The 26,428-nt window shown below is 44.9% G+C and overlaps 1 protein-coding gene across 5 annotated transcripts in view; it reads left to right on the plus strand.

Moving 5' to 3' along the window:
* Positions 1 to 26,428, plus strand: part of ELAPOR2 (endosome-lysosome associated apoptosis and autophagy regulator family member 2) — a 161,524-nt gene that overhangs the window by 58,357 nt on the left and 76,739 nt on the right. The window lies entirely within an intron of this gene.

The following is a 26,428-nucleotide window of genomic DNA, read 5'->3' on the forward strand; positions in this document are numbered from 1 at the left end:
ATGTCAATATTGACTAAATTTTCTGATTTGGAGAAATTAAACAAAACACCATGTTTTGAACTGACATTTGGAAATGAAACTGTTTTTCATTGTGAAATGAAAAATGTTGTGCCTTCCTTCTCCTCCTGCCTAGAGAACTAAATATCCTGATATTAAGTATTGTGCTAGCGCAGGGAACACTAGATTGTGTCAAGCACATTGGCAGTGGTCTCCCCTGAACCTTGAGTGGTGGGGAAGAGCTGACACCAATAAAAAAGTTATTGCCCCCAAGGTTAGCTAAGGTTGAATTATGCTACATCTGATTCTGATTTTCAGAGGCGATGAGCAAGCACCTTTTGAAAATAAGGCCTTCTATGGGGACTCAAAAATGAGGTGCCCAAACTTATAAGATACTTGAAAACCTTGGCCTGTTATATTGCCTATTGCTTGCCTGCCACACATGGGTGTGGTGAGGTTTGTTTAATTTTTGTAAAATGCAGTGAGATCTTTGGCTGACAGATGCTGTAGAATCACATGCTGGTGGTATCCTATGAAATGATGAGTTAACAGTATTTGGGAATCCGCTGTTTTAACATAACATAAGAACGGCCATACTGGATCAGACCAAAGGTCCATCCAGCCCAGTATCCTGTCTACCAACAGCGGCCAATGCCAGGTGCCCCAGAGAGAGTGAACCTAACAGGTAATGATCAAGTGAGCTCTCTCCTGCCATCCATCTTCACTCTCTGACAGAGGCTAGGGACACCATTCCTTACCCACCCTGGGTAGCCCCACTGTCCCCAACTGCTATCTACCTCACCATGACGAGCTCCCAGACACGCACCAAACACCATTCACGTGACTTTGAGAACTAGGTAACTCTAAGTGAGGGTCACTTCCCCAAAATGACTTCAATGGAGGAATTCAAAGCAAGAACCGTTAGTCCATTAATGGACTTAACCTCCAGGAATGTATCCAGTTCTCTTTTAAACCCTGTTATAGTCCTAGTCTTCACACCCTCCTCAGGCAAGGAGTTCCACAGGTTGACTGTGCGCTGTGTGAAGAACAACTTCCTTTTTGTTTTAAACCTGCTGCCCATTAATTTCATTTGGTGGCCCCCTAGTTCTTATATTATGGGAACAAGTAAATAACTTTTCCTTATTCACTTTCTCCACACCACTCATGATTTTATATACCTCTATCATATCTGCCCTTAGTCTCTTTTCCAAGCTGAAAAGTCCCAGCCTCTTTTGTATGCACACAAACTTTCTTTGTGGTGGTGTTATTTTTTACACATCTAGACTACATTAACTTTGTGCTGGCTCCAGGATGCAGACTGCCGCTGTGAGCTGGGTATTATGGTCCGCATTCATGTGCCACCAGAACTCCCATTGACCTCAGTTGGAGGAATTTTGTTTGCACTATGAATGCAGGATTAGAAGCAAGGTATGCGTAACTGACTAGAAAGTCCATGGGCCTGCTTTTATATAATGATCGTGGCTGGAAATTAGATATGTGCTTACGCAAACCTTGGAAAACTAAAGAAACAGGCCCAACTGCTACTGTGGTGTAAATGTCAAGATCAAACCTGTATATAATTTAAGGACCAAATTGAGGTTCCTGCAGTGGGACCTGCACCAGAAAATGGGGGATGGATGAGGTGTAGCAAACAGAGACCAGTAAAGGTATTGTGGTCTAGGGATTGCGCTTGCTGATTGCCCAAGTGACACCTGTATAACAGCACTCCCAGCCACTGCAGTACCATGGCCACTGTGACATGGACAGGTCCCTGTCTTGTTCAGACATGCTTCCTTTGGGACAATGTGTATTGCCAGTAGTGTTAGCTGAGTTCCTGCGCTTGATCTCCTGGGGTGAAATTTACCCCTGTGTCAAGGACTAGCATAGGCTATGCATCACTTAAGTGCCATTTAAGTCCTATTTCGTGGGGCTTAATTGGTGCCTAGGCCTTATTCTGGCCCTTTGTCCAGGGGTGACTTTCATTCTCAGAGTGAAAGCATCTTCTCCCTTAATAGTTCACTTGTGCAGGGTCAGCTGTAGCTTTGCACTAAAGTCTTACTGAGGATTTAAAGAGGAAGGATAGTCCAGTATGGAGGGCGCTAGCCTTGGATTCAGGAGACCAGTGGTCAATTCCTTGCTCCACAATACACTTCCTATGTGATCTTGGACAAGTATTTTAGTCTCTCTGTGCCTCTCTTTCCCATCTGTAAAATGGGGATAATAGTACTTCCCTGCCTCACAGAGGTGTTATGAGGATAAATGCTAGGGTGAATAAAAATCAATGATTAAAAAAAAATCAGTTTTTTTTATTTAAATTGGAGTTTTTAATGTAAAAACTCCATCTAAAGATAGTTTTAATTAAGATACATTATAGCTCAAAGATCTCTCATCATTGAATAGGGATTATAAATTCTAATTCTATAGTATGAGACAATATATTCATGTAATGTTTAAGAAAAGTTTTGTAAATGAGTTCCAATAGTTCATGGATTAGGGACCCAATCTTATGGGGTTCCACAGGCTTCTGTATAGATTATTTAGGTTAATTTTTCTATCTACCCAACAGGACTCAGTGCTCAGTCTAGAAGATGCCATATGTGTGCAATAGATGGCACACATGTCCCAAGTTTGGCCTCATACCATCTTGCGACGGAGTACATCAACAGAAAGGGCTACTTCTCTATGGTATTGAAGGCGCTAGTGGATCATTGGGGTCAATCCACTGACATCTACCGGGGGTGGTCAGAGAAGGTGCATGACATACGCATTTTCAGGAATACTGCCGGTCTGTATAGAAAGCTGCATGCATGGACCAGAAAATTCCCAATAGGGGATGTGGAAATGCCCTTAGTGATCCTAGTGACCCAGCCTACCCCTTACTCCCGTGACTCATGAGGTCATACACTGAAAACCTTGACAGCCGCAAGGAGTACTTCAACAGGCTCAGCAGGTGCAGAGTGATATAAAATGTGCATATGGCAAATTAAAGGCTCGCTGGTGCTGCCTTTTTGGCAGGTTAGACCTCAGTGAGGAAAATATTCCCATGGTCATAGCAGCCTGCTGTGCTCTGCATAACATTTGTGAAGCTAAGGAGGGGAGTTTTCCCAGGGGTGGAGCATTGAAGTGGATCGCCTGGCAGCTGATTTTGAGCAGCCATACACCAGGGCTATTAGAGGGGTTCAATGGGCGGGGGGGATTCGAATCAGAGAGACTTTGAAGCAGCATTTTGACAATGAGCACTAGTAATGTGTCTTTCTGTAATGAATTGAGCCAGGCATTATTTACTTGCCACCTTGAATGACCCCTGTAACGATTCTTGCCTGAGCATTAATTGTAGTCGGCAAATGTGCCGATTGCTACCGTATATGAATTTCTGTTGCAAGCACCCTATGTAGGTTGCAAAAAGCTCTATGCCACTCATCGAGGTGGTTTTATTATGTCAGCAAAGCAGGAGAGTTAAATCAGTGGGAGGAGCATTGTTGTGTGTACACCTCCAAGGTTCTCTTGATGAAACCTGATTTTTGTCTACAAAACTCTGTATTGTAGACAAGGCCTAACTAAGAAAGGCAAAGACTCTATAGGAAGGGACATTACCCACAGTACTCACTGCCCCAATCCTTTCTGCAGGGGGAGGTATGTGACTGGGTGTATTGGGCCCTTTGAGGTCACCTGCGGGAGGCCTCATGGTCCTACCACACCCCCACCCTAGAAAAGGAGCAGTAAAGGTGGTTCCTCCTAGTCTGCCTAGAGAGGCTGCAGCAAAGTGGCCAATCAGCACACAGCAGGTCCAGTTAAATGGCACTGCTGGGCCCGAGCAGATCAGTTGCAGGCTGGGACCAGAGGAGCAAAGAAGGTGCTCCTTGCTGGCTGCTGGAGCTCAAGTGAGATCTTCAGCCCTGAGGGAAGGGTGAAGCAGAGGGGCTATGTGGGAAGTGGCCCAGGGAATAGCAGCAGCAGTTATTAAAGGAAGCAGCATGGGGCTGTTATTTGTAGGGTCCCTGGGTCAGGATGCAGAGTAGTGAGTGAACTCAGGTCCCCCCATCAGCCACTGGCAGAGGTGCCAAAGCCCTGGAAGCAGACAAAAGTGAAGGCGTGACTTGGCTGGAGAGCTGGGGACATCACAGGACCGCTAAAGGACTCAGTTTTGGGTCAGAGGGCTCTGGGGGCTCTGTTCTGTAACAAGGCAGGGACAGATTGGAAACTATCCCAGAGACAGGGCTAAAGACATTACTGAGAGCACAGGGCAGCTTTGTTTGTGCCTCCAGGCACATAGACTATGTGTGGCTTAACCGGAGGGCGGAGTCCCCAAAGACCCACCTGACAAAGTTAACTGCTGATGGTGGGAGGAGGCACAGCAAGCAGAGAGGGTACAAGTCTGCACACACCCAATGGAGGTGCTCACGAGAGGTGAGTGGCTAATCACAGTGAGCCAGAAGGGTGGGCCCAGAAGAATATGAGCAAATGCTGCAATACCTAGTTTGTTGTGAATTAGCCTCTGTAGAGTGAGTTGAAAGCAGGGAGTAGGAGCTACTTCTCTGGCTATGTATGTAGCCTGGGAACCGTCTGGATGATACAAGATGATCTGGATGACCTTGAAAATTGAAGTAATATAAATGGGATGAAATTTAATAGTGCATAGTGTGAGGTCATGCACTTAGGAACTAAGAACAATAATTTTGCTATAAGCTGGGGACTTTTCAGTTGGAAGTGACAGAGGAGGAGAAAGACCAGGATGTATTGGTTGATCACAGGATGACTATGAGCCACCAATGTGATGTGGCCATGAAAAAAGGCTAATGCAGTCCTAGGATGCATCAGGCAAAGTATTTCCAGTTGAGACAGGGAAATGTTAGTACCATTATACAAGGCATTGCTGAGACCTCATGTGGAATACTATGTGCAATTCTGGTCTCCCATGGTTAAGAAAGATTAATTCAAACTGGAATAGGTGCGGAGAAAAGCTACTAGGATGATGAGAAGAATGGAAAACCTATCGTGTGAGATGAGATTGAAAGAGTTTGGCTTGTTTAGCCTAATCAAAAGAAGGCTGAAGGGAGTTATGATTGCTCTCTATAAATACCTCAGAGGGATAAATACCAGGGAAGGAGAGGAGTTATTTAAGTTAAGCACCAATGTGGACACAAGAACAAATGGATATAAACTGGCCATCAACAAGTTTAGGCTTAAAATTAGATGAAAGTTTCTACCCATCAGAGGAGTGAAGTTCTGGAACAGCCTTCTAAGGGGAGCAGAGGGCGCAAAAAACCTAACTGGCTTCAAGACGGAGTTTGATAAGTTTATGGAAGGGATGAGGCTGCCTACAATGGCATGTAGCCAATCTGCAGCTGCTAGCAGCAAATATCTCCAACAGTAGGTGGTGGGACGCTAGATGAGGAGAGCTCTGAGTTACTACAGAGAATTATTTTCCAGGTGTCTGACTGGTGGGTCTTGCCACATGCTGGGGGTCCAACTGATCACCATATTTGGGGTGGAGAAGGAATTTTCCTCCAGGTCAGATTGGCAGAGACCCTAGGGGTTTTCTGCCTTCCTCTGTAGCATGGGGTACAGGTCCCTTGCAGGTTTAAACTAGTGTAAATGATGGATTCTCTGTAACAAAGTCTTTAAATCATGATTTGAGGACTTCAGTAAGTCAGCCAGAGGTTATGGGCCTCTTACAGGAGTGGGTGAGTGAAGGTCTATGGCCTGCGATGTGCAGGAGGTCAGAGTAGATGATCATGATGATCCCTTCTGACCTTTGAGTCTACGCATCTCTCTGTTCCTTTTCAGCTAGTATTACTGTTCACCTTTCAACTGTTTGATCTTTCTTTAAAAAACAAGGGGCTAGATCCTCAGCTGGTTAAATCAATGTAGTCCTGTTGAAGCTCCTGGAGCTTCTTGAAATTTCACCAGATGAAGAGGTCTGGGCCTACAGGTTAAATGCAAACAAAAGGTAGATTCTGTGTGTGTAGATCAGTGGTTCTCAAACTTCTGTATTGGTGACCCCTCTCACACAGCAAGCCTATGAGTGTGACCTCCCTTATATATTAAAAACGCTTTAAAATATTTAGCACTAGTATAAATGCTGGAGGAGTTTGGGGGTGGAGGTTGACAGCTCGCGACCCCCCCCCCCCATGTAATAACCTAACAACCCCCCTCAGGGGTCACGACCCCAAGTTTGAGAACCCCGGGTGTAGCTGCATGCACATGCATGCATACCCATACAGCTGGGGATAACTGTGTATTTATTTCTACATTTATATTAGCTGTACTTGGGTGAAATGAACCCATGTACATAAATGAAAACAGTAAGTGACATAGCAACAGAGCATAATAGATGCGCCTGCTTGTTAAATGATGGGACAATTTTTGTTATGAAAAAGGCCAGTCAAAATCCTGACACTAAAATGCACTCCCTCCCCCGCCCAACATCTTACAAATCGATGTAGTGTAAAACACAGGACAAAGAGGATCGATAGCAGGTTGCAGTGCTCTTCATTACAGTGAATTAATTGATCATGTCTAGCAGATGTTTTTCCTGACAGAAGCTGTATATATCAAACGTTTCTCTCTCTCGTTTCTGTCCCACCATTGTCATTGGGAATACAGCACACAGCCATAGTTCAGAAATCTGAGAGAGCCTATCTCACACTTGAGGAATCCTGTTAACTTGCAGCAAAACACTTCAGTGGTGTTGCTCATGCTATTGGTAATGGACAGGGGATAAGACATCTTCTTACATGAGGCTCATGCTTTCCTTCCAGGTCAGTAGTTACTGTCCAATGGCTGTTTTGGTGGCTTGCGTGAACTGGATTTGGTGTTGCCAGTTCAGCTTCCAGGTGGTTGGTATCCCATTATAAAACCAACATCACAACTAACTGGCATTACCTAGCACCGTTGTTCAGTCTCAGGCAGAAGAGGCAAAGGAGTGAATGGATGTGGAGAGACAACTATCAACCCCTATAGGTGGCTTCCTCTTCCCTGTCCATCTGAGGACTGGTGGAGTAGTGTGGGGAGGCTTTTGCATTGCTGCTGGCTACGCTATGCCCAGTTTATGGCTAGACAGAGTTCGTTCTCCAGGGTGGTGGTTCCAACATTCTTCACAAGCAGTAAAGCCATCCTTGAAACTCAAAGGAAAGAGGAAAAATTTCAATAGAGACTTAAAGTTCATATTTTAAACTTATGCCCATAGAGATCTTTCCTGATATAGACTTCCGCAACCTATTGGCACTGAGGCTGTTTTAAAATTCCACACAAGGAAAACAGATGTTCTGAACCTTTCATTGATAGATTCGCTGCTATACTGGTAATGTCTGAAACATTGTAGAGTTGTATTTAATTTATGCCCCTTTCTCTTTACGCAAAAGGGCAGTCAATGTGGTGTTTGGCTACAACAGGGGATTAGGAGTCAGGACTCCAGGGTTCTATCCCGGACTTTTCTCATAATTTGACTTTAGGTAAATCATAGTCCATGAAGGGGCTGTAGAGAGACCATCATGGGGCTCCACATTTTTTCTCCCAGCTGTTTCCAGCTCATATTTTCTCAAGACAGAAGTGAACATTGCCTTTTTTACATGGTCACTCTACTTTTGCATGTCAGGCTTTAACCTCCCTGTGCTATATTTTTTCCACATGTAAAAAGGAGGCAATATGTGGAGTTGTGGAGGCTTTAATTGAGGCTAGACTGAGGGCTTGTCTATACTTACGGCTAAATCGGCACTGATGCAATCGATGCAGCGGTTTCGATTTAGCAGGTCTGGTGAAAACAAGCTAAGCCGATGGCAGAGCACTCTCCCATCGCCATCTGTACTCCACCTTCCTGAGAGGCGGAAGGTAAGCCAGCGGGAGAACGTCTCCCGTCGACATAGGTCAACTTACAGCGGTATCTACACTGCGCTAAGTTACGTTGACTTCAGTTACGTAACTTGCGTAATTGAAGTAGCGTAACTTAGGTCGACTTGCAGCTTTAGTGTAGACCAGCTCCTACTCCCAGTTCTGTGAAAGAAAAATAATACTTAGCACTTTACTAGAGCTAGTTGAAAAAACTTTGATGGAACTATTTTGCATCAGAAAATGCAGTTCCATTGAAATCAAAACACTTTGCAAAATTGACACAATTTCACTGAAATTTAATGTAGGGCAAAAAAGCTGACCCCCCCCCCCTCCAATAATATCAAAACGTCCTGTTTTGACACTTTTGAAATGAAACATTCAAATATTTTGTTTCAATTTGGACTTTTTAAAAATTTTATAATGCAAGAGTAAAAAGTATTACATTCAAAAGGAATGGTCATTTCAAAAGGAAAAAATCAATCTGAATTTTTTATAAATATTCTTTCGCAGTGAATTTTTAAATTTTTCAGTTTAGGTCCCATGAGAATCAAACCATTTTTAAAAATCTCATAATCCTTCTCCAAATGGAATTTCTGTTCTCCACACAGCTCTGCATTTTACAAAGGAGGGTGAGTATTGTTATTCCCATTTTACAGGTGTGGGTGTGTGGGGGGGCGGAAGCAGGTGCAGAGAGGGCAAGTGATTTGCTCAATGTCACCTAGCAGGCCAGTGGCAGAATGGAGAACCAAACCCACGTCTCCTGAATCCCAGTCAGCACTTGAGTCCTAAAACAGCAGTGCCAGAATGACAATCCAGTCCTTATGATAAGGAAAGTAAACTTCACTTCAGTTATTGGAAGTACCAGAATGCCCTTCCGGCTCTTCAGAAATGTGCCGGAACAACATTCCGGAGCATTCCAGCATAACTCGAGCCCTGCACTGCTCCAATGACTGCATTACACTGCTGTGAGAAGGCAGTCCACACCTGGAGCGACCTTCTGTGGCAGATCATGATATGACAGGCATGTCTGCCTCAGTTTCCCCCTTCAGTTAACCCAACAATCTCCACTTCAGGCTCTTGTGTAAACAAAACCCCTCCTGGGGAACCAGTTTATCATCAAACATAGTGTGATTAGCCTATAGCAAAAGTCCCATAGCAAAGTCCAAATAACCTCCCACAATGCATGTAGTCCTTAAAACCCCACTCTTTCCAGCAGGAACCTCCTACAGCCTCCCTGCTGGGAGTACCCCCTCACTATACTCCAATGTCTTCCACCACACCTAGGCTCCTTGTCCATCCTCCCCTATTCCTCTGCCAGGACTGCCATTTCTCCCAGTCAGAGTACAACCCTGTCCTTCCCAGCAGGAAGCCTCACAACCTCGTTGGTGGGAGACCATCCTTCCCAGGGGAGCATCCCTCACTCCCCTGGCTCCAGCACTCTGGTGTGGAGATGTCTGTGGGTAAGTCCCTCTGCTGCTCCCCTTCCTTCAGTCCTCTCTGGCCCTTGGCACCATCTATCTGGTTTAGCCAGCAGGCAACTCCCTCAGCTGCTGCTCCTCCTGCCTTCAGTCCTCTCCAGCCCTGGCTGTCTGGCTTGGGGAAGTTAGCTAGTAAACCCCTGTTGATGCTCTCCTTGCCTTCAACCTTTCCCCAGGAAACACCTTCTGAGATCTCCTCCAGTTGCCTGGTTTCTCGCAGTTCTCACCTACCCCTGACTCACCCAGGGCAGCTCCTGTACTCTGTGCTCTCAGGCAACCCTGACTCACCAGGTCTCCCTCCCTCTCAAATTCTCCCTGCTTCTTTTATAGCCCCCAGGTACTGGCCCATCCTCTTAACTGGCCAGATGGGAGCACCTGTTCCAGCACAGGGGAGCTCAATCTACTTCATTTACTGGGGCCAGCCACCCTGTGACAACTGCCTACCAAGTATAAAAGATCCACCGTTCCTTCCCTATTTATGCTCCTACGTGGTTAATCTGTGCTACCCTTTTACAAGGCACAGATTACTTATTGCACCTTTATTCGAGGGGAGGCATATTTGACATGCAGCTTCTGCTCCACCCCCATGCCCAAACTAAGATGTGGGGAAGCCATGCGGGGAGGAGGGAGCGGGCGAAGGCCTATTTCCCCCATACTCCCTTGCCGCCCATGTTGGGGCCAGGCATTTTAGAATCTAAGGATGGAAGGCACCATGCCTGCCTTTAATGTTATGCGTTTCCTGGCAGTTCCTTAGTATAAAGCAGGATAATGAAGCAGGATCAATGTCTCACCAAAGACACAGTGTAATTGCAAGTTAAATAATTAACTCCCTAATTTTATTTTTATAGCCTGACTGGCATCAAAAAAGTGTCTTTTAGCTACAGATGTGAGTGGTTTCCTTGCTAGGGACTAGAATTTCATTTGGGAATTCTGTTGCTGTAGTTTGCCAGCTATGGAGACCAGTGTCCTTAGAGAATGTCTTAGTCTCTCATGTCATTAAGGCCACAAATCTCTGAGGCTGAACAAAGCTGATCACATCAGTATTCTTGTAAACCCAAATGTGTGGGTGCACTTCTCTTCCTGTTCCTGGGATCAGGGGCGGTTCTAGCTTTTTTGCCTCCCCAAGCACGGCAGGCAGGCTGCCTTCGGCGGCGCGCCTGCGGGAGGTCCCCGGTTCCGCGGATTCGGCGTACCTGCTGCCGAATTGCCACCGAATCCGCGGGACCGGCGGACCTCCTGCAGGCATGCCGCCAAAGACTGCCTGACTACCGCCCTCGCAGGAACCGGCAGGCGCCCCCCCGTGGCTTGCTGTCCTAGGCACGCGCTTGGAGCGCTGGTGCCTGGAGCCGCTGCTGCCTGGGATTAGGGGTAACTTCCTTTCCTGGTCTAGGAATGTGATCCCAAATCATGGCGGTGAGCAGACAAAGGCCAGACTTATGGCACAGTCAGTCAGAAAACTAGGCTCCGTAATAGTTCTTCAGCACCATAAAGCCATTTTCATATTGTGCTCAGAGGGATCCCAGTAGAGGCCTGTAGCTCAGTGAATCCAGCCATTGGGGCTCTGTGAAATAACTATTCCTCTTCTTTCCTTTTCCTACACCCTTACTTCCTACCTCTACCCCCAACTAAAAATTACCCCCTCAGCCACACACAATCCATGTAACTAACAAAGCTGTGCCAATTCTTCACCATACTCATGCTGCAACCCTACTTGCAATTCCCTACCTTCCATCTGTTTGTGTCTTCAAATTTAACCCCTTAGTTCAAGGTTTTTCCCTTGTCTATTTGGTACCACGTCCAGCTCAATGGGGCTCCAGCCCTGATTATGGCCTTTGGGCACCACCATACATAGATTTGTACTACTCTGACTACTACTAAGGGGGAAATCCCTGTGTTTACCAGCACTGTGTTAGGGGCCAATCCTGGAAGGTGCTGAGAGATGCTGAGCATCTTCAACTGCCATTTTGGAAGTCCCATCTCTGAGAAGTGCTCAGCACCTTGCAGGATCAGGTCCTAAAGGAGAGCAGGGCCCTTATGAAGAAATAACCCCTGCCTTGAGGCAGACAAAATCAGGTAGTAGTGGGAATTCCTGTACCACTCTGTTCCTGTGCTGTCACCAAGCACTGAAATAATGCTGAAAATGCACGAAGCGTCACTCATCATGGACTCTCTCTCTCACACTCACATACACACGGCCTGAGTCTTCTCTCACCTTTGCATCTGTAAATTGGGAGTAACTCCATTAAAGTCCTTGGAGTTGCAGGGTTATAAAACTGGGGCAGGTGATCCCAGACTCAGGCCTCAGCCCAAATCTGCTGATTAGGAACTCATTGGACCCTTTAGGAAAAGCCCTATAGAATATAATAGGGGTGAAACCAATAAGCTTATGCAGAAATGTAAAGAGGTTCTCTAGAAATGACTCTAAAACACACACACAGAATTTTAAATAGAAAATGTTAAGCTTTTGATAGGATTTTGAACCACACTACAGAATTCTATAATGGATATAATTCTCTGTTCAATTTAATAGGATGGATTTAGAGAATGTATAGAAAGTGTATCTTTTTCTATAGGATTCTTAACCACAAGGATGGCAACATCCACCCTCTGTTGTGTAATATATATATATATATGGTGTTGTGAGAACATGTACTGCTCTGTTGGGGCCCATTCCACACTCCATAATAGTGGTATCTTTCCATTGACTTCAGTGGGCATTGGATCAGGCCCCAGATGATAGTGCCATGTGTGGCTCGTCTGTAATGTTTTGTTGTAAAAGGAAAAACTTCTTCTAGCTGAAGGGCCCACTGTCTAATTTGAATTTTTTATACTGAAAATGGCCACTAAGAGAAAAATGAAATAAAATAAACCCAGTAGTCACTAGTGGGCTGCTGCTGAAGAGAATTTGGCAGAGGCTGAAGGTGTCACTATGACAAACAGCAGCATCTTCGCCAAAGCAAACCGTGTCTGATTATTTGGGATCTGGTCCCATGTCCATTGAGTCAATGGAAAAATTCCACAGATTTCAATGAGTGTTGGAATTGGTGAAACATAAATGAAGACATTGTGCCGTGTGTACACACAATGCTTCATACCTGGCTCTGTGATGCCAAGTTATGTGGGGGGTGATACTTCCTAACAAGTAATGGCCAAGGGGCAGCAAATGTTGTTTCTGATGGGGACGTGGATAGCATTCACTACCAGGCATGCACCCTGAACCTAGTGATTAGGAATTCACTGGATTACAGTAAATTCCCGTCGTTATCTGCTGGGTGGGTGATCCATGCACATTGTTATCATTATATCCAAGTCATTAAATATCTGAGGATTATTATTCTATATTATTGTTATTAGAAAGCACCTAGGAACTTAATCAAGATGCAGAGCCCCGTTGTGTTAGGCGCTGTACAGATGTGTAACAAAGAAGACATTCTCTGCCCCAGAGAGCTCACCATCTAAATGATTGTCAGGATGTAACAGGTGGATAAAATAGTCAAAAAGGCTGCGGGTGGATTGGGAGGATGGTAAAAAGTACAGAATTAAGCAGGAATAACAGCTTGTCATTTGCCTAACCAGTGGCAGATGGCAATGAGCTGTAGGCATCATAGCAGAGGTAGATTTTTAAAGAGAGGTGGAGAGGTAGCATTATGAAGGCTGGTTCAGTGATTAGGGCACCAGATTAGGACTTGAGAGACCTGTGTTCTGCTCCACATGACCTTGCTTCACTACAGACTTTCTTTATGACCTTAGGCAAGTCACTTAGCCTCTCTGTGCCTTAATTTTTGATCTGTAAAATGGGGATAATAACACTGCCCTTCCTCCCAGGAGTATTGCGAGGATAAACACATTACAAGATTATGAGATGCTCAGATACTACAGTGATGGGGGCTGTATAAGTACCTAAGAGAGAAGCTTTACAGATGGTTTGATGGTCTATATCAGTGTCTCTCAACCTTTCCAGATTATTGTGCTCCTTTCAGGTATCTGATTTGTCTTGTGTTCCCCCAAGTTTCATCTCACTTAAAAACCACTTGTTTACAAAATCAGACATAAAAATACGAAAGTGTCACATCACACTATTTTTGAAAAATGGCTTGCTTTCTCATTTTTACCATGTAGTTATAAAATAAATAGATTGGAATATAAATGTTGTACACATTTCAGTGCATAGTATATAGAGCAGTATAAAGAAGTCATTGTCTGTATCCAATTTTGGTTTGTAGTGACTTCGCTAGTGTTTTTTTATGTAGCCTATTGTAAAACTAGGCAAATATCTAGATGAGTTGATGTATCCCCTGGAAGACCTCTGCATACCCCCAAGGGTATACATACCCCTGGTTGAGAACCACTGGTCTATAAGGCAACAAAGCCTATGGACTGGAGCCACTTCTCAAAGCTAGGGCAGTTTTTTTGACCTAGTTTATATGAGAACTGGCTAATTATAGAGCTCTCTCCATTTTATCTGGGTCAAAATATTCCAATGTTTTTCTGTGAACCAGTTGTTTCTAAATACTGATAAAGACAATCTATCTCTGTCCTCTTGCCTACTTCTAGAGCAGCTCAAGGCCCTTTGAGTGACCTTTTCTTTCTGCAAGGGAAAGCCTAGCGCCCATTAGCCTGTTTGGACTAAACATTTATCGGCATGTCAGGGGGTGTGAATACCGGGAAGATATCAAAGATGCTGCCTGACCCACTTGCAGTAAGGAGAAGTGGCTAAGGAGGAGGGGAAGATTATGACTGCACGAGCGATAGCTGTATCTGCTACTCAATCATTCTGACCTGTAAATGACAATGTATTTTATTGAATAGAAATCCTGCTTCAGCAGAGTGCTTATGCATATTCTCATCTTCAAGTCAATGGTACTTAAGCATGTGCTTAATGTTAAATACATGCTAAAGGGCTCTGCTGAACGGGATCTCAGTACTCCAGAAAGGGGATGGATGGGGCAGTTCCGTAGGCCTAGGCCAACATTTTTAAACTTGCTGCTTAAGAATAGGCTCTACGTAATAAGTGGGGCTGATTTTTCAGAAGTTCTGAGTCTGCACAGCTGCCATTGACATTGCCTGGAATGCTGCGCTCATTTCTGGGCATCTCATTGCCTAAAGCCTTAAACTGGAGCCAGCTCAGAGAAGCACAGCAGAAGGGGATGGAGAGACTGATATAGGGGGAGAGACAGAAATAACCATGGACGCAGCTCAGCCTTCAACTGAATAGGACTTACTCATATAAGTAACCCCATTGACTTCAATGATTGTATTTGTGTGCCCAAGAACTACTCCACGTGAGAAACAGCTCCAGGATCAGGCCCTAAATCTGTATGTTATGGCTGACTGGTGGCCAAGGGTGGACATGCTGCTCGTTCACAAACAGTGGAGAGTGTAAACATAAAGAGGGAAGAGGAAATATTTACTGCACAAGAGGCTATCATTAGGAGTAATGGGATGCAATTAAGGAAAGAAGAACATAGGCTGGATCCTGAGAGGAACTGAGCATCTGCGTCAACCCCTTCCAAGCCCTGAATAGCAGGAAAAACATAAAATACCTATAAGGGCTCGTCCACATGGGGAGTTAGTCCACAGCAAGGCAGTGTATGAATCTGCAACGCACCAGCCTGCTGCACACTAACTGGCAGTATGGACCCTGCTGCCACGCACTAGAAGTTCTGGAGTTTGAAAGGGGAGTACAGTATGTCAAAACGTGCTGAAGAACCTCTGGTGGGTCCACATGGCCAGTTAGTGTATGGAGCGCTTGCGCGCTGTAGATTCACACCCAGCTTGCTGTGTGCTAACTCTCCATGTAGACAAACCCCAAGTAACAGGTGAAATAGTCTCCTGTTGGGAAATGTTAGAAGCCTCATCCCTGGACACATTAAAACTAGACTGCACAGAGCACTACACAATACATTGCAGGGAACCTCCTGACCTGGTAGGCGGACTGGGGTGGCCCAATGAATCTTTTCCCCTTCTCTGATTCCTGTGATCCTTTGGGATATCACATCCTTGTGCACAAAGGGAGTGAAAGTGTCTTCTCTCTTTCAGTCTGGCGGGATCACTAGAGTGTTTGACTAGGTCGAAATCTCTACTAATCCCTTCTGACTTTGTTCTTTCCTCAAAGAGGCTTTTTTAATGCGCAGCTAATCCCTATTTCACATGTAAATATAGATAGCTCATGGGTCTCTAAAGATTATGGATGCCCCTTTTGGCAAACTGTATCTTTTAATAGCATAGGGTGCACTTAATTGGATTAAGCTCAGCAAAAGTATTTCTGAAACAGGTAACACAAATTCATGCACCCTGCAAAGGGAAGGAAGAAACAGTATTCTTGGGGTGAATTGTGTTACAGTAACAGGGTGGCAGGTAAGATGGCAGTGTACTCTGGCTCCTTGCCAATGTGATCAGAAGGTAAGATGAGCAAAGCAGCCTGCAGAGAATAGAGTATAGAGGCTCTTTTCAGTATAAATCCTTATAGATTTGGTAACATTTATGGCTTCTGGACTTGATTCACCCTGTCTGTCTAGATCAGGGATCAGCAACCTTTCAGAAGTGGTGTGCTAAGTCGTCATTTATTCACTCTAATTTAAGGTTTCGCGTGCCAGTCATACATTTTAATATTTTTAGACGGTCTCTTTCTCTAAGTCTATAATATAGAACTAAACTATTGTTGTATGTAAAGCAAATAAGGTTTTTAAACTGTTTAAGAAGCTTCATATAAAATTAAATTAAAATGCAGAGCCCCCCCGGACCAGTGGCCAGGATCCGGGCAGTGTGAGTGCCACTGAAAATCAGCTCGCGTGCCGCCTTTAGCACATGTGCCATAGGTTGCCTACCCCTGGCCTAGATCAAGGTTTCTCAACTTGAGGGTCATGACCCCTAGTGGTGTCAAGGGGTCGTGACCTTCCAGCCCTCCTTATATTGTTAAATGGGAGCAGGATCCTGGCTATATTCCAGCTGGATGGAAAGTGATTATTGGTTGGTCTCACTATGGAAAAGTTTGTGAACCGCTGATCTAGATATTTACCTGGCTTCTTTCAGTGTAGTATGTGAAGCTGTATCCTAGAGGGAATCCACCAATGAGGGAGGGCAGGGATCGTCCAACATATTGATAAATGGTCTGGAAAAAGGGGTAAACACAGTGAGGTGGCAAAGATTGCAGATACAAAATTATTCAAGATAGTTAAGTTCAAAGCAGACTGTGAAGAGCTACAAAAGGATTTCACAAAATTGAGTGACTGGGCAACAAAATGGCAGATGATATTCAATGTTGATAAATGTAAAGTAATGCACACTGGAAAATATAATCCCGACTATACATACAAAATGATAGCGTCTAAATTAGCTGTCACCACTCAAGAAAGAGATCTTGGAGTCGTGGATAGTTCTCTGAAAACATCTGCTCAATGTGCAGAGGCAGTCAAAAAATCAAAGAGAATGTTAGGAACTATTAGGAAAGGGATAGATAATGAGGCAGAAAATATCATAATGCCACTTTATAAATCCATGGTATGCCCACACCTTGAATACTCTATGCAGTTCTGGTCCCCTGATCTCAAAAAAGGCATATTAGAATTAAAAAAGGTACGGAGAACATCAACACAAATGATTAGGGGTATGGAACAGCTTCCATAGGAGGAGAGATTAAAAAGACTGGGACTGTTCAGTTTGGAAAAGGGATGACTGGGGGGGGATATGAGCGATGTCTATAAGATCATGAATGGTGTGGAGAAAGTGTTATTTACCCCTTCACATAACCCACAAACCAGGGGTCACTCAATGAAACTAATAGGCAGCAGGTTTAAAAGAAACATAAGGAAGTACACCTCTACCCCGATATAATGCGACCCGATATAACACGAATTTGGATAGAACGCAGTAAAGCAGTGCTCCGGGGGGGAGGGGGCGAGGCTGCGCACTCCAGCGGATCAAAGCAAAGTTCGATATAACGCGGTTTCACCTATAACGCGGTAAGATTTTTTTTTTTTGGCTCCCGAGGACAGCGTTATATCGGGGTAGAGGTGTACTCCTTCACACAACAGATGGTCAACCTGTAGCACTTGCTGCCAGGGGATGCTGTGAAGGCCAAAAGTATAACTGGGTTCAAGAAATGAATTAGAGAAGTTCATAGAGGATAGGTCCATCAGTGCCTATTATCAAGATGGTCAGGATGTAACTCCATGCTCTGGGTGTCCCTAAACCTCTGACTGCCAGAAGTTGGGACTGGACCACAGGGGATGGATCACTCAATAACTTGCCCTGTTCTGTTCATTCCCTCTGAGGCATCTGGCACCGGCTGCTATCAGAATACACGACACTGGTCTAGTTGGACCATTGGGCTGACCCAATATGGCCATTCTTATGATCGGATATTCTCACCACTGCCCTCCCTGGGGGTTCCACCAAGCCAGCCATTTGTAGACACGAGAACACAGGAGCCCATTTGACAGCCTGTACAGGGGGCCGTGCTGAATCAGTGCACCCTCTGAGTCTGCTGGCCTAGCCCCGCTCCCTGGACAAAGCACTTGTCGGGTGGCACTATTTAGCTGTGGGCCTCCCAGTGCAGCTGGGATTATGGTTGCCTTGTGCCACATTGACCAGCTGTGACAGGGTAGTCTGCCTCTTAAGGGCAGTACTGCCTAATGGTCAGTCCTCCCCATCATATGGTGTGGCTCTTTAAGAGACTGGGGTGGTCTGATATACAAAGCCTGAGGAGATATGGGGAGAGAGGAAAGGGGTCCCAGGAAGAAGTAGCATTTAGAAGGAATCTTGTTACTATATCTTAGGACTTAGAGAATTTCAGAGAGGGTAGGGGTAGGGCTTCCTCTCACCCAGCCAATAAGGGATTAGCTGGGAGAAGGGCCCAGCATAAATGCTGGCTCCCTCCTTCACAGCAGGGCAGATGCCTGTAGCTGCTGCAGGGAGTAAGAAGGCTCCTGCAGGGCCCTGAGTTAGCCGGGAGAAGACAGCAGCAGGACTGCTATCGGGGAGGGTCTGCTTGCTGAACCCTCCCTGCCTGAGGGTGGAAGGACTGATTGGGAAAAGGGCCAACTGGGGGACAAGCTGCTTGAGGCTCTACATCTGGCGCAAATTACAACTGCCACCCCAAGGAGGAGAGTGAGGAGGCTCCTGTCTTAAGGAGAGGGACAGAGGGATTGTCTGAAATACAACCCAGTCCTTGGAGAGGGGGTGGGACCTCGTGAACAGAGGAGGAAACTGCCCAGGACTCTTACATGGGACATTGGAAACCCAGCTCTTCAAATTCAGTCTTCAGGCTGGCAAGATCCGAGAGTTACTAGCTGAGAAGGTGAGGCCAAAGCTACGTACTAGAATAAGTGCAGCTAAATAAGTGAGTTACCCTCTTCAGAATGCGTGAATAAACCAGACCCGCAAGGAGAGGTTGAACTAATCTGGATAATGGTCTGTAAAGACCCAAGGGGCGCTGTGTGCAGTTGCCTGCAGGGCCACGACAGGCCACAAGGGGGCATGCTGGAGAGACACACCCTATAATGCTATCGTCCATGCCAACATTCCTCCACCAGGGTGTGCAACAGCAGATGTTGGAGCTGAATCTCAGCCTTCTGTTTTAATTCTCTGCTCTTCCTCTCACCCAAGTAAGTTTCAGGACATCACACTATTAAAACTCAGCCTTTTTAAAGAGGGTGCATCACGGACTGGAGTATTTTATCCAGTGTGGAGGTTGAGCTCTAGATTTCAGAATTGAGCCTGCTGTACAAATTGCGCCACAAGGCTCTGTTCTCTGCTGCTCTGAGATACTCCCACACACATCCACAGGGCAGTGTTTTTTTTTCCCCATTAGTGCTATGCACTAGCACTACTGGCATCACAGATTGCGCACAAGGGTTTCTTTTTGCCAGTACATAGTGTCCATCAAAGAAGGCGAATGATTGTCAGAGAGATTCTTATAACATCCTTAAATATGTTGCCTTATTATACACAGATATGACTCAACTAACTCTCGGTCGAGAACAAGGTAAAATTCAATGTAGAGTGAAATAAATGAACAGTGTTGAGTGAATAAGCCTATTTTTTGGCCGCACTGCCCCAGTTGCTATTAATCTGTCATTTGAAATTTAATGTTGCAGACCTTATACGTTGGTGCTTTTCCAAGAAACCAACCAGAATCAGTCTTCCATTTAGAATTTTTTTTTGTAACCCTACAGTGGGTTTTCAGTAGATACTGGGAGAAATTTTCATATTGAAACACAATCTGCTCAGTGGTTTGAGCATTGGCCTGCTAAATCCAGGGTTATGAGTTCAATCCTTGAGGGGACCACTTAGGGATCTGGGGCTGGTCCTGTACTTGGTCCTGCTAGTGAAGGCAGGGGGCTGGACTCGATGACCTTCCAAGGTCCCTTCCAGTTCTAGGAGGTAGGATATCTCCATTAATTATAAATCTTAATACGTGAAATTCAAGCCAAATGTGCCACCTTTTGTGCAATAAAAAGACGGGATGGAAATGACAGCTGAACTGGAGGAGGGACCGATTTACATCCTGGAGGTAAATCCCAGAAAAGTAACCAGGTGTCAGACTATGGAGTAAAAGAGAAATAGGCACGTTGCCAAATGTAAAGACTATAAATGTGAGACGCTTTAAAAGCAAACATAGCTGAATGTGAGATGCCGTAATATCTAGCCATAAACTGGACAGGAAGGACAGATGAAGTCAGGGAGGTGGGGGACTATGCCTAAAAGATTCCGTAGACTCTCGTGCAATAGCACTTTTGGACAGAGTGGCTCATTGTCGAGCACATACATGCAGAGTCCCAACAGAGCTCCCTGTCTGGCTGGGTGCTCCCCAGTCTGTTGAATTTGGAGCTCAGCTCACTGGGCTCTCTGTGGTCTTTAAACTTCTTGAGCCTGCACTCCCCCTGGCTAGGGCTGTAGGCTCACTCTCTGAGTGCAGATCCCCCTCACCTGGGAGCTGGGAACTCACAGTCTGGCTGCCTAGCTCCTGGACTAGTGCTGATCCCTCAGACTCGCCCATAGATTTAGCACATCCTGTCCCAGAACTATAGGCATGTGGTTACTCTGGGTTTACAGTTTGCCTCCTTAGGGGCACGTGATGGAAAGGCAACAGACAGGCAGACTTGGTCCAGGATTCTAAAACACCATTGCTCTTTAATTAATAGCATAGAAGTGTATACATGTAGACAAAATAATAAACCCACCTCTATGCATTTCCCTGCTTCAACTTCCTCATCACTCTGTATAGTTCTTTAGGGTTGGACAGAGCCCTCGGGGCTGCCCAGAATCCTTCCCCTGCAGCGCATGGTTTCTCTTGTATATGATACAAATCCAGTCATAAGAATACAACTATACTCTAATAGAATTATAGAACTGGAAGGGGCCTTGAGAGGTCATCTAGTCCGGTCTCCTGCACTTTTATCAGGATACATTTAGGAGTGCACAGTACTGAGGGAGAGCAAAGAGGCAAACCCCTCCTTAAAACTCTTTTGCTGTGAAGCCTACAAAAAACTTTGCAGTTTGCAGGTGACGCAAAAATTGGGGGAGTGATAAATAATGAAGAGGACAGGTCACTGATTCAGAGCAATTAGGATTGCTTGGTAAACTGGGTGCAAAAGCAAACGATTATGTTTTAATATGGCTAAATGTAAAAATATATATCTAGGAACAAAGACTGCAAGAGGCCATACTTACATGATGGGAGACTCTATCCTGGGAAGCTGTGACTCAGAAAAAGATATGGGGGGTCATGGTGGATAAGCAGCTGAACATGAGCTCCCAATAGGATGCTCTGGCCAAAAGAGCTAAGGTAGTACTGGTGTGCATAAATAGAGGAATCTCAGGTTGAGTAGAGAGGTTATTTTATCTCTGTATTTAGCACTGTGTGACCACTACTGGAATACTGTGTCCACTTCTAGTGCTCACAATTCAGGAAGGTTGGTGAAATATTGGAGAGGGTTCAGAGAAGAGCTAATAGAATGATTAAAGGATTAGAAAACGTACCTTATAGTGGTAGGATGAAGGAGCTCAGTCTATTTAGCTAAACCAAGAGAATCTTAAGGGGTGACGGTCATGGAGTGTGGGGGAGTCAGGGTCCTGCACCCTCACTTCCTGTGAGTCACCATGACTCTCAGCCAGCCAGTAAAATGGAAGGTTTATTAGAGGACAGGAACACAGTCCCAAACAGAGCTTGTAGGTACAACCAGGTGGATAGAAAGCTGGCTAGATCGTCGGGCTCAACGGTCAATGGCTCCATGTCTAGTTGGCAGCCGGTTTCAAGTGGAGTGCCCCAGGGTCGGTCCTGGGGCTGGTTTTGTTCAATATCTTCATTAATGATCTGGAGGATGGCGTGGACTGCACTCTCAGCAAGTTTGCAGATGACACTAAACTGGGAGGAGTGGTAGATACACTGGAGGGTAGGGATAGGATACAGAGGGACCTAAACAAATTAGAGGATTGGGCCAAAAGAAACCTGATGAGGTTCAACAAGGACAAGTGCAGAGTCCTACACTTAGGACGGAAGAATCCCATGCACTGCTACAGACTAGGGACCGAATGGCTAGGAAGCAGTTCTGCAGAAAAGGACCTAGGGGTTACAGTGGACGAGAAGCTGGATATGAGTCAACAATGTGCCCTTGTTGCCAAGAAGGCTAACGGCATTTTGGGCTGTATAAGTAGGGGCATTGCCAGCAGATCAAGGGACGTGATCATTCCCCTCTATTCAACATTGGTGAGGCCTCATCTGGAGTACTCTGTCCAGTTTTGGGCCCCACACTACAAGAATAATGTGGAAAAATTGGAAAGAGTCCAGCGGAGGGCAACAAAAATGTTTAGGGGGCTGGAACACATGACTTATGAGGAGAGGCTGAGGGAACTGGGATTGTTTAGTCTGCAGAAGAGAAGAATGAGGGGGGATTTGATAGCTGCTTTCAACTACCTGAAAGGGGGTTCCAAAGAGGATGGATCTAGACTGTTCTCAGTGGTACCTGATGACAGAACAAGGAGTAATGGTCTCAAGTTGCAGTTGGGGAGGTTTAGGTTGGATATTAGGAAAAACTTTTTCACTAGGAGGGTGGTGAAGCACTGGAATGGGTTACCTAGGGAGGTGGTGGAATCTCCTTCCTTAGAGGTTTTTAAGGTCAGGCTTGACAAAGCCCTGGCTGGGATGATTTAGTTGGGAATTGGTCCTGCTTTGAGCAGGGGGTTGGACTAGATGACCTCCTAAGTCCCTTCCAACCCTGATATTCTATAATTCTATGACCCCTCAGGTCCCTCAGGGTGATGGGGGGGGGGGGGGGGGGGAGGAAGGAGGGAGCTTAGTTCCCAGCCTTGGGATTCCCTCCATTTCCCCAGACCGCTCCAAACTGAAACCCCCTCCAGCAGTCTCACCCAGCCTCCCCCTGGCTCCTCCTCCAGCCTTTGTCCAGTTTCCTGGGCAAAGGTGTCGCCTGGCCCCAACCCTCTTCCTGGCTCAGGTTACAGGCTCAGGTATCATCCCTCAAGTGAAGTCACCCCCTGCTATCCCATTCCCAGTGCAGAAGGTCCCAGTAAAACTTCCCTGCGACATCCCCAGGCCAATCCTCCCCACTCCATCCCCCCCACAGTGACTTATTACAGTCTGTAAGTATCTACACAAGAAGCTAATAATAAATAATGGGCTCTTCAATCTAGCAGAGAAAGACATAGCATGATTCAATGGCTGGAAGTTGAAGCTAGACACATTCAGACTGGAAATAAGGTGTACATTTTTAATGGCGAGAGTAATTAACCATTGGAACAATTTACCAAGGGTCATGGTGGATTATCCATCACTGACAATTTTCAAATCAAGTTTGGATGGTTTTTTTTTTTTTACAAGATCTGCTCTAGGAATTATTCTGGGGAAGTTCTCTGGCCTGTGTAATACAGGAGATCAGACTAGATGATCACAATGGTCCCTTCTGGCCTTGGAATCAGTCATCTTGGCAATGGTTAGTCTGCTTGTGTGTAGAGATCATAGTCTGTAATGCTGACCTGTCTTACTGTTTCTTTGTACTCCCGTGTTGTCTGTCTCAATTTCTTGTCTCTTGTCTCATACTTATTAGATTGTAAGCTCTTTGGGTAGGGTCTGTCCTTTTGTTCTTTGTTTATACAGCACCTAGTGCAGCAGGGCCCTAGTTCATGACTGGGGCTCCTACGTGCTCTGACTATATAAATAATAAGTGAATCCATTAAAACAGTAATAATGGGTGAGTTCTAATATCTACCTATGTCATATCAAGAACAAATTTTAAAAAGATATTTCTCGACACGTTTATTGTTTGCTTCTTGGAAAAGCTAGTTCTAGAGCACACAAGAGGAGCGATGTAGGAGACTACAGGGCTGCACAGGTGTTCCTGAGGGCAGAATTTTACTTGCAGATTTTTTATTACAGGTGATTAATGTATGAGCCAGAAAGAACTCAGATTAATTTTTAAATACAAGAATGGGTTGCCTTTCACTTGAAAACTGATAAATTCTGTGATAGATGCCATAGAGGGAGGATGCTTTAGGAAACTAGTTAAGTTTTGTATCCCTACAGGTGACCTTTTTAAGTCCTCCACCAATCTGGCTTTCCACACATGTGGTCGGGCAGGTCAGGGTGAGGGAAATGCACATGTCCTAGAAAGCTTTTGCAGAAAAGTTAATGAGGCATCTGCCCCTATCCCCTTCCACAGGGATCTCTGCAGGAGGGGTGGGGGCTAGCCCATTGATCTCAGGCAACCAATGACTTTCCACCTGCCTTCAGAATGAGCACTGAAAATTACCTTTCTATGATTTTTAATTCATTTTCCCTACTAGAGAAATTATTTTTGTCATTGCCTAAAGGTGGGCTAACATTCAGACAATGAGACTCAATTATACTAGGAAAAATGTTACAAGACCAACATGTGTTGGCTCGCACTAAACCTGCTCTGTATAATTTTGCTGATCTGATGTGAAGCAAAAAATTAGATCTGAAGATGTGAGACAATTATAGGGTTGAAATGTTCTCTTACATTTCTTATTCCAGTCTCAGATATCTAATTCAGACTGTAAATGAATTTTCCATGCATGATATAAGCCATGAGATGGTTTCAATCCATTACCTTTAAGTTATTTATATATTCTGCTTGCTCTACAGGAAGGTTTCAATAAGGAGGTGAGCAAGGACTGGCCTATTTTCTTGAAAATAATACGAGAAGGGGAGAAATGGACACTGAACATGTTCCATAGTCTTGAGATTGCAATAAACTTATGTCTCTTGCAGCTCAAGAGATAGTGTCTTATTCTCTATTATTATATCATTTAGAAGACAAATATTTTCCTGAATCCATAGTTTCTAATGCATTGTTGATGTTTTGTTTGAAAACTCAAGTTGAGTCAAACATATTTATTCTAAAGCAAATCAGACTCACTTTCAGCTTTGTGTAAAATACTAAAAACTTTAACAACATTAAATAGAATTGGATTATTGTCCAAAGATTTCAGGAGATTCCCAGTAACAGCAGCAGAGATATTAAACCTCAGTGTTGCTTGTTTTTCTGTAAGTAACCGGGAAGGAAAGTTGGAACTCTTTTTTTTTTTTTTTTTTTTTTTTTTTTTTTTTTTTGTGAAACAATTGTGCATCTGGGCTTTGATTTGATCTACATCTGTGCCAGGATGGATCTCCATCCTTAGAGGTTTTTAAGGCCCGGCTTCTTGACAAAGCCTTGACTGGGATGATTTAGTTGGTGTTGATCCTGCTTTGAGCAGGGGGTTGGACTAGATGACCTCCTGAGGTCTCTTCCAACCCTAATATTCTATGATTCTATGCCCTGGGAATCTGGGAGCCACAACAAGTGACTTGATCCCTTCCCTTTTCTCCTACACCAAGTGGAAAGTCGGTGCAGTGGAGAATCATGGGAAGCAGTGGTGCAGGATTACCCACAATGCCCTGCCAGTGTGCCTGGAGGAATCACCTTTAGGGCAGCATGGACTGGTGTGGGCTGGAATTCGTGGAAGCTGAGTGCCATTCCTCCTGCAAGTACCTTTCCTATGCCATCATTAATCTGATTCACTGCCTGATCGTAGTCCACAAGATGTGTTAAAATGAAATAACCACTCAAAATAAACCTGTCACTTCCATGGGTCTACAAGATGTGCCCACATCAAAACAGAGTGATCCTGTGATCTTGTTACTGTGACCCTGATCTTTCCTGACCCTATTGTTTTATTCATTGGGCCAGGTTTTCAAAGGGCTCGGGTCAGATTTTCAAGCGCTCAGCACCCACGACGGAGGTCTGATTTTCAAAAGAGTTCAGCTCCCATTTAGGCCCCTGTGTAAGGGCCAGATTTCCAGAAGTGCTCCGTAGCCAGCTGCTCCCATTTTGATACTGATGGTCAGATTACCAAATAAGCTCAGCAACAAATGGCCACTTATTTGGGTTCTTAGGCGAGAAATGAGCACTTTTGAAAATCTGGCCCTTAGGGTCATGCCTCAATTAGAATTTAAAGGGAAGATTTTCAAAAATACCTAAATGATTTAGGAGCATGTCACTGACTTTCACTGGGGTTTGTACTCTTCTATCCCTTGTGTGCTTTGCAAATCTCCTAAATTGTTTGGGGAAAGGAAAGTGGCTGGGATTTTCAGTGACTCGGGAGCACAATTTTAATGGTACTTGTGATCTTGAATCTCTTATGCTTTTGAAAATCCCACCCCAGTATCTTTCTGTTTGCTCCTGTCAAGGCTGCTTCCCCACTAGGAACCTTAGGGTACAAATTTGGGGGCCTGCATGAAACTTCTAAGCTTAACTACCAGCTTAGATCTGGTCCGCTGCCACCACTCCCAAATGCTAATTCCCTTCCCTGGGTAGCCTTGAGAGACTCTTCACCAGTTCCCTGGTGAATACAGATCCAAACCCCTTGGATCTTAAAACAAGGAGAAATTAGCCATCCCCCCTCCTTTCTTCCACCAACTCCTGGTGGATCAAAATCCAACCCCCTTGGATCTAAAAACAAGGAAAAATCAATCAGGTTCTTAAAAAGAAGGCTTTTAATTAAAGAAAAAGGTAAAAATCATCTTTGTAAAATCAGTATGGAAATAACTTTACAGGGTAATCAAACTCAAAGAGCCCAGAGGACCCCCCTCTAGCCTTAGGTTCAAA

The sequence above is a fragment of the Chrysemys picta genome, chromosome 1 (genome assembly GCF_011386835.1).
Source record: "Chrysemys picta bellii isolate R12L10 chromosome 1, ASM1138683v2, whole genome shotgun sequence".
Taxonomy (NCBI): domain Eukaryota; kingdom Metazoa; phylum Chordata; order Testudines; family Emydidae; genus Chrysemys; species Chrysemys picta.